Here is a 14,038-nt window from a genome sequence, read left to right on the forward strand (position 1 = left end):
ACGACACCAGTAACAGAGAGACTTAAGCAAGGTGGGGAAGAAAGAAAAGAAAATAGAGACATTTACAGGCAAAGGCTCCTTGCACAGACCTATTCCTATGCTCAGCAGAAGGTGCAGGTGAAAGGGCTGCGTCAAACGTCCTGGTATAGGAGAGCCAGAGGAAGGCAGCACTACACACGCCAGCATGTTTGGGGCAGAGAGACAGTGCAATCAAAGCAGGGCTGCTTGGCTCGTTTCTCAAGAAACATTCATTTCTCTTCACCCATTCATGTATAATAAACTATTTTTGGGGCCTTCCCAGCGCCAAGACACTACAACAAAGACCCCTGGAATGACTGCAAAGATCAGATAGAAGAAAGAGCACAGCTCCAAATACCCAGGGGCTGCTTCAGGCCAGGAGATGCTCCAGCATCAGACATCAGACCATCTTTCATCTAGGAAACAGCTTTTGTTCTGCCACCCCAGGGTTTTCATGGCTGGCACGATGCTCCAGCAGCAGAGCCCACTTCCTAGGAAGAGTCGCACTGAGCCTGGATGGGCCCAGGCCGCTGCTTGGACCCCGTCCCAACTAGGAAGCACCTCAAAGGCCAGCGAGGCCATGATGGGTGCGAGGGCTCTGCCCGTGCCAGCAGCGGGGTAGCACAGCCCCGGGTACGACAGCCCTCCCGCAGAGCACTGCTCCCAGAGGAATCAGCTTTAAGAATATCAAAACATGAAATTATCTCATCTCTCCTTTAAGAGTAACTGTTAAACAACCCCACTATTATTTATATAAATGTACGTCAAAGAAATCAGCCCTCCATCTCTGGCACAGAGACGCAGGAGAGCCAGAGACTGCCAGAGGAGTGGGACCCCTGGGCCCAGGGCTGGCTGCAGGCAGCAAGCCCCAGCCCCAAGGATGCTTTCAGGGCATGGCCAGGGGCAGGCATGATGCTGCTGGGGCAGCAGGGAGAGATGGGGCTCTGGCTGGCCTAACACAGGGATTTCAATGCTGGGGTAGCAGCAGGCATGAACAACAAGGTATCCCGGTGCTTGAAATGCCCATCTGACAAACAACCCAATGCCCAGTTTTCTTCCAGCATCACCTTTGAGACCATCTCATCTCTTCACCCCTTCCTGCACCCCTTGGTGCCAGACAGGCAGAGGTTTCTGCATCCTGAGGCAAAGTACTCCTCATCACAAACCCATCCCGTCTGCGACCTGCTACCCCAGATACCAGCCTCACATCCGTGCTGACCCCCACCAGCATCCCAGTTCCCCTCCGCCAAAGGTAAAGAACACACACACAGGCAGACCTTGAGAGCACGCACCCCATCGGCCACAGGCAGAGATGGGGAACACGGGACAATGTCTGACATAGCTCAGTGTTTCCCTTCCTTGTACAGTGTCTTCCCACCAGCAGGGCCAAGGGGAGAGGTATTGTTCCGGCGGGCAAGCAAGTGCTGGACTCGGGCTCACCTGGCATGTCACCACCGCTCTGCAAACAGCACAGGACCAAGCCTAGCAATAGAAATAATTGGGGATGGGAAAGCAAGCTGTGATCTGTGTAACAGCAGCGTCTAGAAACCAGAAGTGCTTGGAGCTATACATACACGTAGCCAGAGAGCGTGCCCTTAGGAGTTTGCTTTCCAAAGAAGGGCAGAGACAGGACTTCAAGATAATTTCCAGCTGTAATCACCGGGCCACCCTCCAGGAATATAACTCTGCTCCTGCAGAAGAGCACAGGCTCTCACCCCTTCGGGCCCATGCTGCCCTCCTCCCTCCAGCTTCCACCATGAGGAGGTTTTCCTCAGAAAGGCACAATGATCCTCCTGGGCTGCCTGTCATTCCTGCAGTGCCAGGCAGACAGCCAACGCCAACATAAAGTGTACGTATGGAAACAGCCCTGAGCTCACGGGCCTCGAAACAGTCTCCTCACCCAGCCACGGGCACCGGGAGAGCAGCGTCTCCACCTCCCAGCCTACCATTCCCTGGATATTTGGCAAGCCAAATGCATGCAGGTAGTCACAGACAGAGCACCGCCATCCCCAAGGACAGCCTCAATTTATGCTTTAATTAGCATGCAGCAGCAGAGCTGGTTCTGCATGTCACACCTCGGCTGCTCCTGCACCCGGGGATGTGGGAAGCAGTGCTGCTGAGCCTGGTAACTCAGCCCCAGTTAGCTCATTTCAAAGAGGACAAGCGACCCCAAATGACATCAAGGTTCAGCATCAGCCTCCACCACTCTCAGGCCAAAAACAGCTACAAGAATTGCCAAGGTAGAGAGGAGCAAGAGCTGCCAGCGCAAGCCAGGGTGTTTTAGAAGTTGCTGTGCAACAGAAAGAAAAGGCTTCAAAAAAATAAATAGACTGGTCTCTGGGAAACACTGCTGGCAGAAGACAGCCCAACCCTTGCTCCTTGCTCTGGAGCACCTGAAGTGAGGCAGCACATGGGAAGGGGCTGATAACAGAGCATTGTCTTTGATGTAGGAGATCAGAAACCCAGGTCAGCTTGAAACCACGGATGCAAAGAGGATTTGACGTAAATACAGAAGGAAAAATGGGGAGCCATGAAGCATCCGGGCCTCCTGAGCACTGCCCCAGGAAAAGTTTATTCCCCTGTGCCGAAGCAGGCTGGACACATGCAGTCCCAAGAAGGACAATGAGACCTGGGAGCTGCTCAGGCTGGACTCCCCAGAGGGTGGTCGTGGGTCCAAACAGCACCTGATGCATCCCAGGCATTGCCAGCACATGCCCCGATTCTGGCTTCATGCTACAGCTTACAGCTTCTCCAAAAATGTCTGGCTTAGCCAGGAACTGCCTGCTGGGATAGGGCAGGAAGGACACACACACAGCTCGAATTACAGCATCTCAGGAGGACAGCATCCCATGGCCAGCTCCCAGGCCAGGCCTTCTGGGCTCCCTCTTCGCATTTCACCCCCACCGGGCTCAGTGACAGATCTTTCAGACTGCCCTTCTTTCCTCCAGCCTGGAAACTTAATGAAAATAACAACAAAATTCTTGTTTAACCTGGCAAAGCCAGGGAGAAAAAGTTCTCACTTCCAGTGGTGCCTTCACCGGGGTGACTCAGAAACCACAATGTGTGTCATTACTTAATAGTCCCGCAAAGGCAATTATACAATCATGCAAACATCAAGTTCCTGGCACAAGGAGTCACAGCACCCCTGAGAGGTTAAAACAAAGGGATGCTTTAAAGGTGAGCGACGGCAGGCTTTATTCTTCTTTGACTTTCATTCTCATTATGTACAAAGACTCACTGAAAAGGTCTTATTGTTTGTGCAAAAAAAAAAATCCAGTCTCTTGCACAAATTGCACGGTGAAGAAGGGAAGGTGATAGAGAATAAGTCTGTCCTGCCATGCTGAAGACTAGGAGAAGAACGTGTGCTATGCATCTTCTGCTACGAGGTCCTCACCAGCAGCTCCAGCCACAAGCACAAGGACAGAGCAGAGACCCAAATCGCTGGGTAGTCAGAGCAGGACCTTCCCGATTCGACCTCAGAGGAGGAAAAGCAGGTTTTCCTTTTGCTCCTTCACCCAGGCCTTCTATAACCCTTCCCTGTTTACCTTGCACACTGCAGAGAATGGAGGGGATTTGCATTTTACCTTACCCTGGCTTCAGCTGGGTCAGGATAAGTGGACAATAAAAAGGTATTTCTTGCCTGTCAACATGAGATGCACAGATCAGGCCTTGAGGACCCTTTAGCAAGCAACCAGTTTCCATGCTGGGTAAGAGAGCATATCCCAGGACACTCAGCTGCTCAGGGAAAAAAGTCTGGACCAGCCCCTGTCCTTCCTCATCCTCACCTGTCCCTGCCGCCATCAGCCACTCCAAGCTGCCAGACACACCCAGAGCTCATCCCCTGAGCCCAGTTTCTCCCCAGTCTCCTACAGTATGGGAGAAGGGTGAAAAACAAATAAATATTTATGGGGAGCTAAAAAGAACATTTCAGCAATCCTGTTTTTTCCACCAGGACTAATAACCTGGCTCAGCAACCACCCAGTTCTCACCTCCCACCCAATGCACACAAATACAGGAAGTCCCAGGGGTCCCTTCTCCTCCTCAGGGGACACCACCAAACCCCTTGGAAAAGCCTGGGTGTTTCCTGATGGCTCCTAAAGGCAGCTGTGCTCCTGGACCCCATGGAGAGCCGTGGGCTAAGTCAGCCTGAGCACGAGCCCAGCCGCTTTGCTGAGGTGCCAAGTGAAAGGTTAGCACTTCTGGAAATCATCCAGGCAAGAGGACAGGCACAGAACACGGCATTTTTAGGTGCTGCTTTTTTCGATACACCCAGCTGCACCCCCACCACCACTGGCAGCCTCCCCTTCCTTCAGCAATGCAGCTTTGCCCCCCACTCCTGGTGCCAACTCCCCCTCCAAACACCAGCAGCAACCGTGCTTATCACCCACTGTCTGCCTCACTCCGTTAGCACCAGCAATTCCAGCACCTCCCTTTGGCTTTTGTCAGGCTCCCTCTCCTCCTTGAAATGTTTCTTCTTTTGATGAGAGCCTTATCCAGCTCCACTCTCCCTTCTTTTACCAGGTTGCGACAACTGCTGGCATCGAGTTGTTAATACCGCAATTGCCTCCCCTTCTCTATTTGTGGCATTATTTCATCGCTGCTGTTCCATCCCTCTGAAGCACGTTACTCGGAATAATTTATACCAAAGCAATCTTCCTGCCAGATAGCTGCTTTGGGGGACACCTAAGCGCGGCGCATATGAGCTCAAAATAAGGATGAGACTAATTCATGGAAGAGAGGAGGGCAGGCACAGCCAGGAACAGCCTAGCTGCAATCACCAAGCTCTGTGCTGCCAACAGCCAGAGCCTGAGAAGATCCAGCAGGCAAAGAGCAACATACATCCTATTTCTTATCCTATGCCTTATATTTCGTAAGACATGTACCAGTCCAGCCCAGCATCCTCCTCAGTCCTGGCTGAGCAGACAGCCCAGGCATGGAGCTAGAAGGAGCTTTGCTCTGACCCAAGATGACTGCTTCGCTTGTCAGCCCCTTCTCTCTACTTAAATGATGCCCGACGGCTGAATTAGCTCGTAACTCTATCATGAAATTGGCCCTTTTACAGCAGTGCGTGTGCTTGGAGCTTGGACTTCACTGTATTTGCAAACATCAGCAATCACGCTGCAACAGCACACAAGCGGCTGCTAATCCGTAGCCCCCCAGCCTGTCCCTCTCTGTCTCCAGGAAGGCAGATGAGGCTCTTCCGCGAGTGGCACGCAGCTCTTTACACTAGGAAACTGCCATCTGTATTTTTTAGACATCTCAAGGATGGCTGAGGACCGGCAGTGCGAGACTGCCGGCGTATGTCACTCAGCCTGCAGCCACCCGGGGTTCCTCCTCCGGCACAGCACAGCTGTCTGGCGCTGCCATGTAATTCAGCACTGCCCCATCACCAGCACCCCACGACATGCTCACGCTGAACACCAGCAAAGACCATTTGCTCTCAGAGCCTCAGCAACTCGGAAATGGGCAATGCTATTTCTGGCAGCATCACTCCCCCTCTCTCCTCTTGCCCACTCGCTCCTTCCTAAATAGTTTAATGCCATTGATTTTCCCATGCCAGCCATCCACCGTCTGCCGGCAGCCTTCAGAACACCAGCAAGATGTTCAAACAAGCTGGGGAGATCCAAGAAATCATTCTTCACCGTCCCCAGCCCCCCACCTTGATCCCTCCAAGTGGCAGTGACCAGAATTTATCCCTCCCAGGAGGGTACCACACTGACACATCCACCCTTCCCAGGCTGGAGCTGATACACGACTCCCCATACAACATCTGGGGTTTAAACCAGATCTTTTTTTTAGTTTAAACCTTGTATGTGTGTTAGACACCAACAGAACTGCTTGTGAGGGCTCCAGCCTTCCTCCAGTGCCTGTTGGTCTGTCTAGGGCTATGTTAAAACCCCACAATGCTACACACTAGCACAGAATCACCATCTGGGAATACAACGTTCGTGCTTGCTTGTATTTTACACCCTTCCCTCTGACTGCAATGGGCCAGACAGCCCCTACAAACACGGCCAGCTATTTGTTACAGTCCTCAGCTGAAAACAGAAGATGCTTAAAGCCTGTGAGTATCCAGATGGAATTCCTAGTCTCAGAGAGTGTCGCCTCCACAGGGCTCAGGACCACAGCCGGGACTGGGGGTCTCCAGCAAGACTCAGGCTTCCCCTAAAGCAGCAGCTGCCAGGACCAAGCTTCTGGCCTCGCCCAGCTCCAAGAGCTGCTCACAGGCTCTGCCCCACAGCTACCCAGAACCATCACCGTCTGCAAGTGATGCTCAGCTCATAATGTGCACTGGGGTCCAGGAAAATAGGCAAAGGCAACTGGTCTGTACTGGTCATTTTATTTGCCTAAAACCTTCAAGTGAAACAACTGTAGCATCCCAGCTGTGCCCAGCCCTTTGCTGTTTCCTCTTCCCCTGCCCCTCCCGTTGCTGGACACAACTCCTCATTGAGGAAGAACCAGTTGGACACCAAGACATAAATCTGCCCCACCTCTCCTCCAAAAACACCCTTGAGGCAAAGCACTGAGCACCTTCAAGCCAAAACTACTCCTACACATGGGCCATTCCCTTTGCCAGCCAAGTACAGACCAGAGCAGTCACCCCATGCATGAGCCACCTCCCATGTGCATCCCGCAAACCCTCAGGACATCTCCCCATCCATCACCAGCCTTGCACACACAGACCACTTCTCGCTCTGCGCGAGATGAGCTGCTCATTGGGGATACACATATGCAGCCCTCCCAGTATTCACCCATCCCGAGCCTCCTGAGACACCCTGCGTCACCCACCACCAGCTGCTAGGGAACCCACACCCCTCCCCACTCATGCTTGCGGTTCATTTCCACCACACTCATTTTTGTTTTGCACAGAAAACCAGGCCTCAGAAATTCCGCAGTTAACACCAGCAAGTGCACAGAGAAATTGTCAAGCCGCCCGCAAAGACCTTTCCAAGCAGTCAGCATCCCTGCGGTGCCACGGAGGCACGGGGCCGTGGATCACGTGAAGCCACCAAGGGATTTCTAAACACAAGACTCAACACAGCCTCAGCACTCAAGTGACTCCCCTGGAGAAACTTCTCAGAGGCAAGAACAGTCTACAGTGGTTTTAGGCCCTTTCCAGCCACCTCAGATCTCCAGCTAAAGTGCTGAACCACCGATAACCTGGTGTGGATCCAAGAGCAAGCTCAGGTGTTCACCCCACCTCCAAGAGCTGGGGGTCTCCCATGTCACCCCAGCAAACAGCCAGGAGTCAAGTCAACATCTTTGGGTCAAGTTCCTTTCGCCTACGGGCTTTCCCAGCCCATTTGAAAATCGAAGTGAGTGACTGGGATGAGGACCACAGCATTAAGTGCATAGCTATGGTGCACTGCTTGGTCCAGATGTGGCCCAAGCACATCTGGAGCCCAGGAAGCAGCGCTATCGGTATTGACCCCACTGCATAGCCTAACCCCCCAAGTAGGGTTTGGCCAAGGATGCTACACACCAAGCAATGCATCCTCTAAAGAGGCCTGGGTGCTCTCCACAGCCCACAGGAGACCAATAGAGAGCATTTCTAAAAATCCCAGTTTGCTGTGAGACGTGGAGCACCGTGTACGTACAGCCTGCTTGAAACGGCTAACGGATCGCATTTATTCCAAGCCTGCTACTTCCATATGCCAGTGAAAAAAAAAGCCCAAAACCAGAGCAGTGATGATGAATTTCTAAAGCTACTGTAACAAGGGAAAAAAAAAAATGTAGTAGAAGCAGCCTTGTACCATCTCCCAGAAACTCCCCACGCTGTGAATGCCGAATTATTAAGTCAAAAGGACGAAAGATAAAAAAAACCTTCCACAACAGATTGCTATTGTGTTTCCTTTCAAAAAGGACAACACTAACCACGGTCCATCACCGCTGCTTTCGTATTCAGCATCCACTTCAGCAGCTTGTTATCTAAGAAGTAAAACCCACACTTTCGCCCTCAGGTCTGTAGCAGGGCACCGAAACACCGGCCGGCCCCACGCTGCCCGAGCAAGAGTGCAGTCGCCATGCTGCCACCAAAAAGGACTTATCCAGGGCCAGCAGAAGGGACAAGGGGTCATCCTAAACCCAACAGAACCTGGCCCAATTTTACCCACCCTTGTTCCTGTGCTTCACCCCAGCGACCACCGCATCCCCCCAGGGTGATGCACAGGGCTCAGACCTGCTCCAGTGCCAAGTGCCCGCTCGCAGAGGGGCCTGGTGATGAACAAGGGGCTCAACCCATCAGCCAAACCTGAACAGAACTACTGATGCTCCTCAGCACCCCAGGGCCCGCTCCAACCCAGCCATAAGTTTTCCATCCAGGAGAGCCTCAGGCAGCAAGCCTCTCACCCCAGCTGGCCCCGTGGCAGCAGCATGGCCCCGGCACACTCCCAGATGCAGGAGGGGAAAGCCCACAGGTGCTCACCTTGTGCTGCACCACCCACGTCTCCTGCATCTCCCGCCATGGCTCACCCGGCCATCGTGGTGTCCTGGGACCCTGCGCCAGCCACCACGCCAGGACTGATGAATCCCCTCTGGATCCAAAGCGATCCTTGTTAAAAATAGTCTCTACCTATGACTCTCCCAGCTCTCACGGGCGTCATCACCTTGGCCCCAGCGCACTTCCCCGACGTGACTAACGCCAGCGGTGTGTGACTAACACCCCGTCCCGCGCTGGGGAGGAAGACGGCCCCCAGCAGCACAGGCAGGCACGAGTGGGCGGCCAAGCCGCAGCGTTTTGGCTGGAGCGAGCTCTCCCCCCACTTCCTCGCAGGGTTTCTCCATGCATCTCACCCACCCTGCCAGCACGCGCCATCCTGGGCTGGAAGAGGGTCGTGGTGGTGCCACCCACCACCCCACTCCACCCCAGCTGCAGCATCTGAGCTGGTCCAGCCCTGGCATGGGGATGCTCCAACCGAAGCTCAGCCCCCACATCCCCCTATGGAGCCTATGAGGACAGGCTGCCATCCCAATCCACCACCGTGTGCCCAAGGGATCCTGCAAAGCTAACGATATTTTGGTTATTTCTGAAAACCCTGGGGCCTGGAGGCAGGAAATGAGGGAAAATTCAGCTCACTCAAGAGGAAGGGCTGGCTCAGCCCCACGCACCCGCTATAGAGATGCAATCCTGGCTCAGCACTAGATTAGCAGCGGTGTCTGACAATCCCCAAAGCAACCCCAGCCACTGAGGCCTCAGGGGGAAAAAAAAGCCACAAACAAAGAAACCCAAAAAACCACACACCAAGAAGGATGTTGATTTACTGAAGATAGTCCAGAAAACAAATATGATCTGGAAAAAACCATGACTTTGAAGAAGAGATGGGAAGAAGTGAAGTAGTTTGGCATCAAGAAGATGAAATGGAGGCAACAGCATCTTCAACCACACCAAGCATCACTGAGAGGCCACCAGAATACACAGCTCCCCAGGCCAAGCAGAACCTGATCAGAATTCCATTCCAGTCCTCCCTCCTCTCTCTCTTTGGCCCCAAAGTTCCAGAAAACAGAGACACACCTGAAAACATGAATACAAGAAGTGCTGTTTTTCAGCTCATTTTTTAAATCACAAATCAAAATTTTTACATGTTTCTATATCCCAATGCAATGTTTGCATCCCCCAGGCTGGAAGAAACAGCAGGATACAGCAGCCCAGAGCCTGCAGCATTCAACCCTTGAATCCACAGAAGTAGAGACCCCAAAAAAAAGGGGGAGAAGAGGCTAAAATCCAAACAGAGACATTTAATACAACCAGCACACAAGGAGACCTGAAAAGGCAACCATACCCCCCAGCCCTTTGGAAACACACTAAACACTCCTTGAGACAGCTTTTATATATTGTGCTGGGAACCATGCATGGCCCGAGGGAGGTGATTTGTCTTCTCGCAGTGACAGACAGCAGTGGCAGCCCGTGATTTAATGGCAGCGGTTCAGGACATGCACGAAGATGCCAGCATCACACAGGCTGCGCCTACTTCTGTTGACTATGTCCGCCTGGTCCAGCCTCAGTTAGAGAAGTCCCATGTTGAGGGAGGGAACGGGAAAGTCCACATTCAAAGGTCTCCCTCAATCCTCATTTTACACACCCAAATATCACCCTCCAGATGAGACCTCCATTTGCGCTTCTGAATCAAGGGTCCTTCCCACCCAGTGCGAGTTAGAGCACCTCAGCAAAGCAGCTTCACCCAGGCAGATGTAAGCATTTCCCAATGCAGTGCCATAAAGCAACATTAATATTGATGTGCTACAAGAGCGTGAGCTGGGGTGATCAATTCCTGGTGCAGGGTATTCATGTTTTCTAATAGCAAGAATCCAATATCACCTGGAAGGGAGAACTGTCAAGCCTCTGTAGCTCCAAGAGCCACATTTCACTTATTTGCCAAGTCTGGTCTCCTCTAATATAAAGAAAAAACTGAATTATTAGGGGAACAGATGAATAACAGAGTGAAATGAAAACACCGTAAGTTGCTCTCTCAGATCTGTCCAACTTGATTTTTTTTTTTTTAAAGCATTTAAATCCTCACTGTCATGACAATGCTCCTGCTGCAGGGCGCTCCAATCACAGCATAAGCCTTTTATTAATAAAATACATATTTGATCCAACAGAGCATCTTCAGCCTTTCTTCTCATCGCCTCACCCCAGCTCTCCTGCGCTGGCACTGCAGGTAGGACACTCCTCCGAAGATGACAAGGCTGGAGTATCACACATGTGTGTGCACACATGCTTTCCTTTCCCTCCCTCTTTCAGGCACAGAGAAACAAGCAGCAGTGCCCCAGAGCCCTGTCCATGCCCATTGCCCCTGCAGGAGGAGCACAGAGCTGCTGAGAACTGACTGCCCTCCTCACTTCGGCACATAAGTGACTGCATTCATCAGCCCTGGAATTTGCCCCCATCCCCTGCACCCTGCATGCCGTTCCCCGGGGCACGGAGCCCCCCAACAGCATGCACACCCCTTGAGGTTACAGATCTAGTCCACCTTTACAAAAGCAGCTGGTGAGACCTTCAAGATGCTCAGGTCAAAGCACCATGCTCTCCTCCACCACCTGCACCCCTGGAAGAAGCTGCTTTAGGAGATCCACAACACAAGAGCTCCCCATCTCATCACCCAATGCCTCTTCTGAAAGCCTAGGCCGAGAAACTCGCCTGTTTTGGCATGCGGAGGCTGTGGCAGGAGCCCCGGGGGGATCGGTGCCCGAGCTGCCCGCCTGCTCTCCAGGAGATGCTCCGCAGCCTCTGGCAGCAGTTCATGTTTCATGCCAGGGAAAGCATCCACGCCTTCGGCTCGCTTCCTGGGGTGAGCTGCACGGTACAGATTGATGGGAGCAGGAGAAGAGAGAGATCACATCGGAGAGCTTTCCAAAATTAAAAACAAAGAGAGCAGCCTTTGGAGAAGAGGCTGAGATAATTAAAACATTAATTCAGATTGCAGCCTTTGCTCCAAGCAAGCTCAAGTCACCCGGAAATCCCAACGATGGATAGTGGCAGGTCTGATATGGGCTCTGAGCCGCAACCCCATCCTCGGGCACACCAAAGCCCTCTCCATCACCCCAGCAGCCCTCTCCAGGGCAAAGTCTGGAAAGCCACCTTCCTCCAGAGGGAATCACGGGAAAAACAAGCTCCAGCTCTCGAGGAGCAGAAAGAAAATTAACTACCTGGAATAACAAGTAGGAAACAGGTGACAGCTTTGAGGCTAATAAACCCTCCCAGCAACACTAACAGCTTTCTGCATGAGCAAAACAGATAAAAGTGACTAAAACAAAGTCACGACAGTCACAAGTAAGTTGAGTGAGACATGAGAACAACTGAGTAAGTTTTGGCAGTTGGCTGGAAACAGGCACTGGAAAGGAAAGCAGAGCAAGCTGCAGCATCCCCGCTGCCCAGCTCCATGTCCAGCTGTAACCCAGCCATGCGGTGCTGGGAGAACAGCAACACCTCTCTAAAGGTCCTACCACAAGAGCAAGGACTAAGGCTCATATTTGTGCATTGCCATAACTCATTGGGAGAAGGGTAAAATCCTACAGCAGAGTGAGAAATTCTCCCTTCCCAGACCTTTAATAATACATGCAGGTGCTGCCAGCCTAGGGTGCAGGGGAAGAGCCGTGCACCGAGCGGGAGAGACCTGCTGAGCAAAGAAAGCGTCAGTTCCAGAAGTTGCTGGGGGAAAAAAGTGCCAAGAGAAGGGGGAAAGAAAAAAAAAAGTCATTTGTAGCTGGTGGAAACTGTCTACTCCAACACAGCAGACACGCTTCATTTCAATTTTGCTTTTTATATCACATCCACCAGAAGAAAAATACCACCAGATTTAAAAAATGGCTTTCAAATCTTCAACTTCCTGTTCCAACATGCAAGATCGAATTCAGGTGTTTTCAAAGCTTCCTCACCCCTTTTACTTGTTCTCATGAATTGCCAACTTCACTCCACAGAAGCATTTCAACTTCAACCAAACTGCTGTCTCTGAGGCCAGGGAAACCCCTTTGTGTGGCCACCAGATCGCAAGGCGCTGGTCCATGGGCATCTGCCACCAACCTGCACCATGAGGAGCTCTTTTCTTCCTCTCCTTGCTCAGCACCACCCCAGCACACAAGAAGGCATTCAAGGGCATCCCTTGTCCCCCTGACACAGCCCTCTGATCACAAAGTGCTCCAAGAGCCAGCAGCACTGTTGATGCTGGAGGGGGGCCCAGCCCCACTCCCCATGCCAGCTCCCACCCCAGGAGCTACAGATGGGATGGCCCTGGGACAGTCCCAGAGGTGACAGCTCTGGGACAGGCCAGGCTGGAAGGGAAAGCGGCCCCCAGAGCTCAGCACTCAGCTGCCGTGAGCTGAGAAAGAGAGCAAGAGAGGGTTTAAGAGAAGCCAGGCAATAGGCTGGGGTTAGGTTATAGGGTGCAAGACACATGGTGGGAGGTGCAGGCAGGACTGCACAGCAGCCAGCCCTGGCAGAGAGACCAGGGACCTGGAGCAGCCTCCAGGGAAGCACCAGCGGCCAAAGATGGAGTAGGGAGGCAGCAGTATCGCTGAACACAAAGCAAGGAGGACCAGGAAAGAGCCACATAAAGGATTTATAAATCCCCACGTATACAGGAAAAGCCACGTGAGCATCATCTCGCCAGAGGATGCTGGCGAAAGCAGCAGCCGCCACACACCGGCACAGAGTGAGAGATCACCCTGGTCTCTGCTTCCTCCTCCCAGGAATCTGGCACCCTGGAAAAACCTGCCCAGCCTTTGCATTTTGCAAACCTCAGCTCTAAAAATAACCATCGGTGCAAGTGACACATTTTGAGCGGAGCTGGCGAGCAGCAGCCCACAGAACCAGACTCACTTAGCATCAGCGGAGATGTGTTTTGTAAACAGGTTTTTTTTTAAGGTTGCTTAGTAAGCTGCTGATCAAACAGCCAAAGCCATTGTCTGATGTGGCAGAAATGAAGGGGGGACCCAAGAAGAGGAAAAAAGATCCCACAGAGGAGGAGGGGATAAGGAAAAACTCAAGGGCTGGACCCTGTTTCCCAGCATGTCCCTCATACCTCAACTCACACTTTTAAGATGGAGTTTCTCACCCCGTATCACTCCCAGGAGGAGTCCCAGCTCCAGCTGTACCCACAGCGCCGACGTGCCCTCACCAGCTGCCTCCAGAGAGCAAAACCCCTGTTTATACAGAAAGCAGAGCAGCAGCGATGGCTGGGCAGATCACCCCACTGCCGGGGGCTGTGCAGCATCTCCCACCCTCCTTCCCACATCCCTGGGTAACTGGGGTGTCATCCAGCCCCAGCTGCTGCAGCCCAGGGACTGAGACAATTGGCAGAGCGTAGAGCAGGAGGAAGAGTCACCCAAACTGTTGCTCAGTTATTCATGGTAATTAGCCACCATCTTGAGCGACTCCCATTAGTTACAGCCTGATTTTCTCCAGCAAAGTCAGCACACAAGATTTCAAATAAAACTCACCACACAGCCAACTTGGAAGTAGCCACCCTGGCCCACCACAGGGCTCAGAAACATGCAGAAAAGGTGCTCCTTTCCTTGAAGGACC

The sequence above is a fragment of the Strix uralensis genome, chromosome 8, assembly GCF_047716275.1.
Source record: "Strix uralensis isolate ZFMK-TIS-50842 chromosome 8, bStrUra1, whole genome shotgun sequence".
Classification (NCBI taxonomy): domain Eukaryota; kingdom Metazoa; phylum Chordata; class Aves; order Strigiformes; family Strigidae; genus Strix; species Strix uralensis.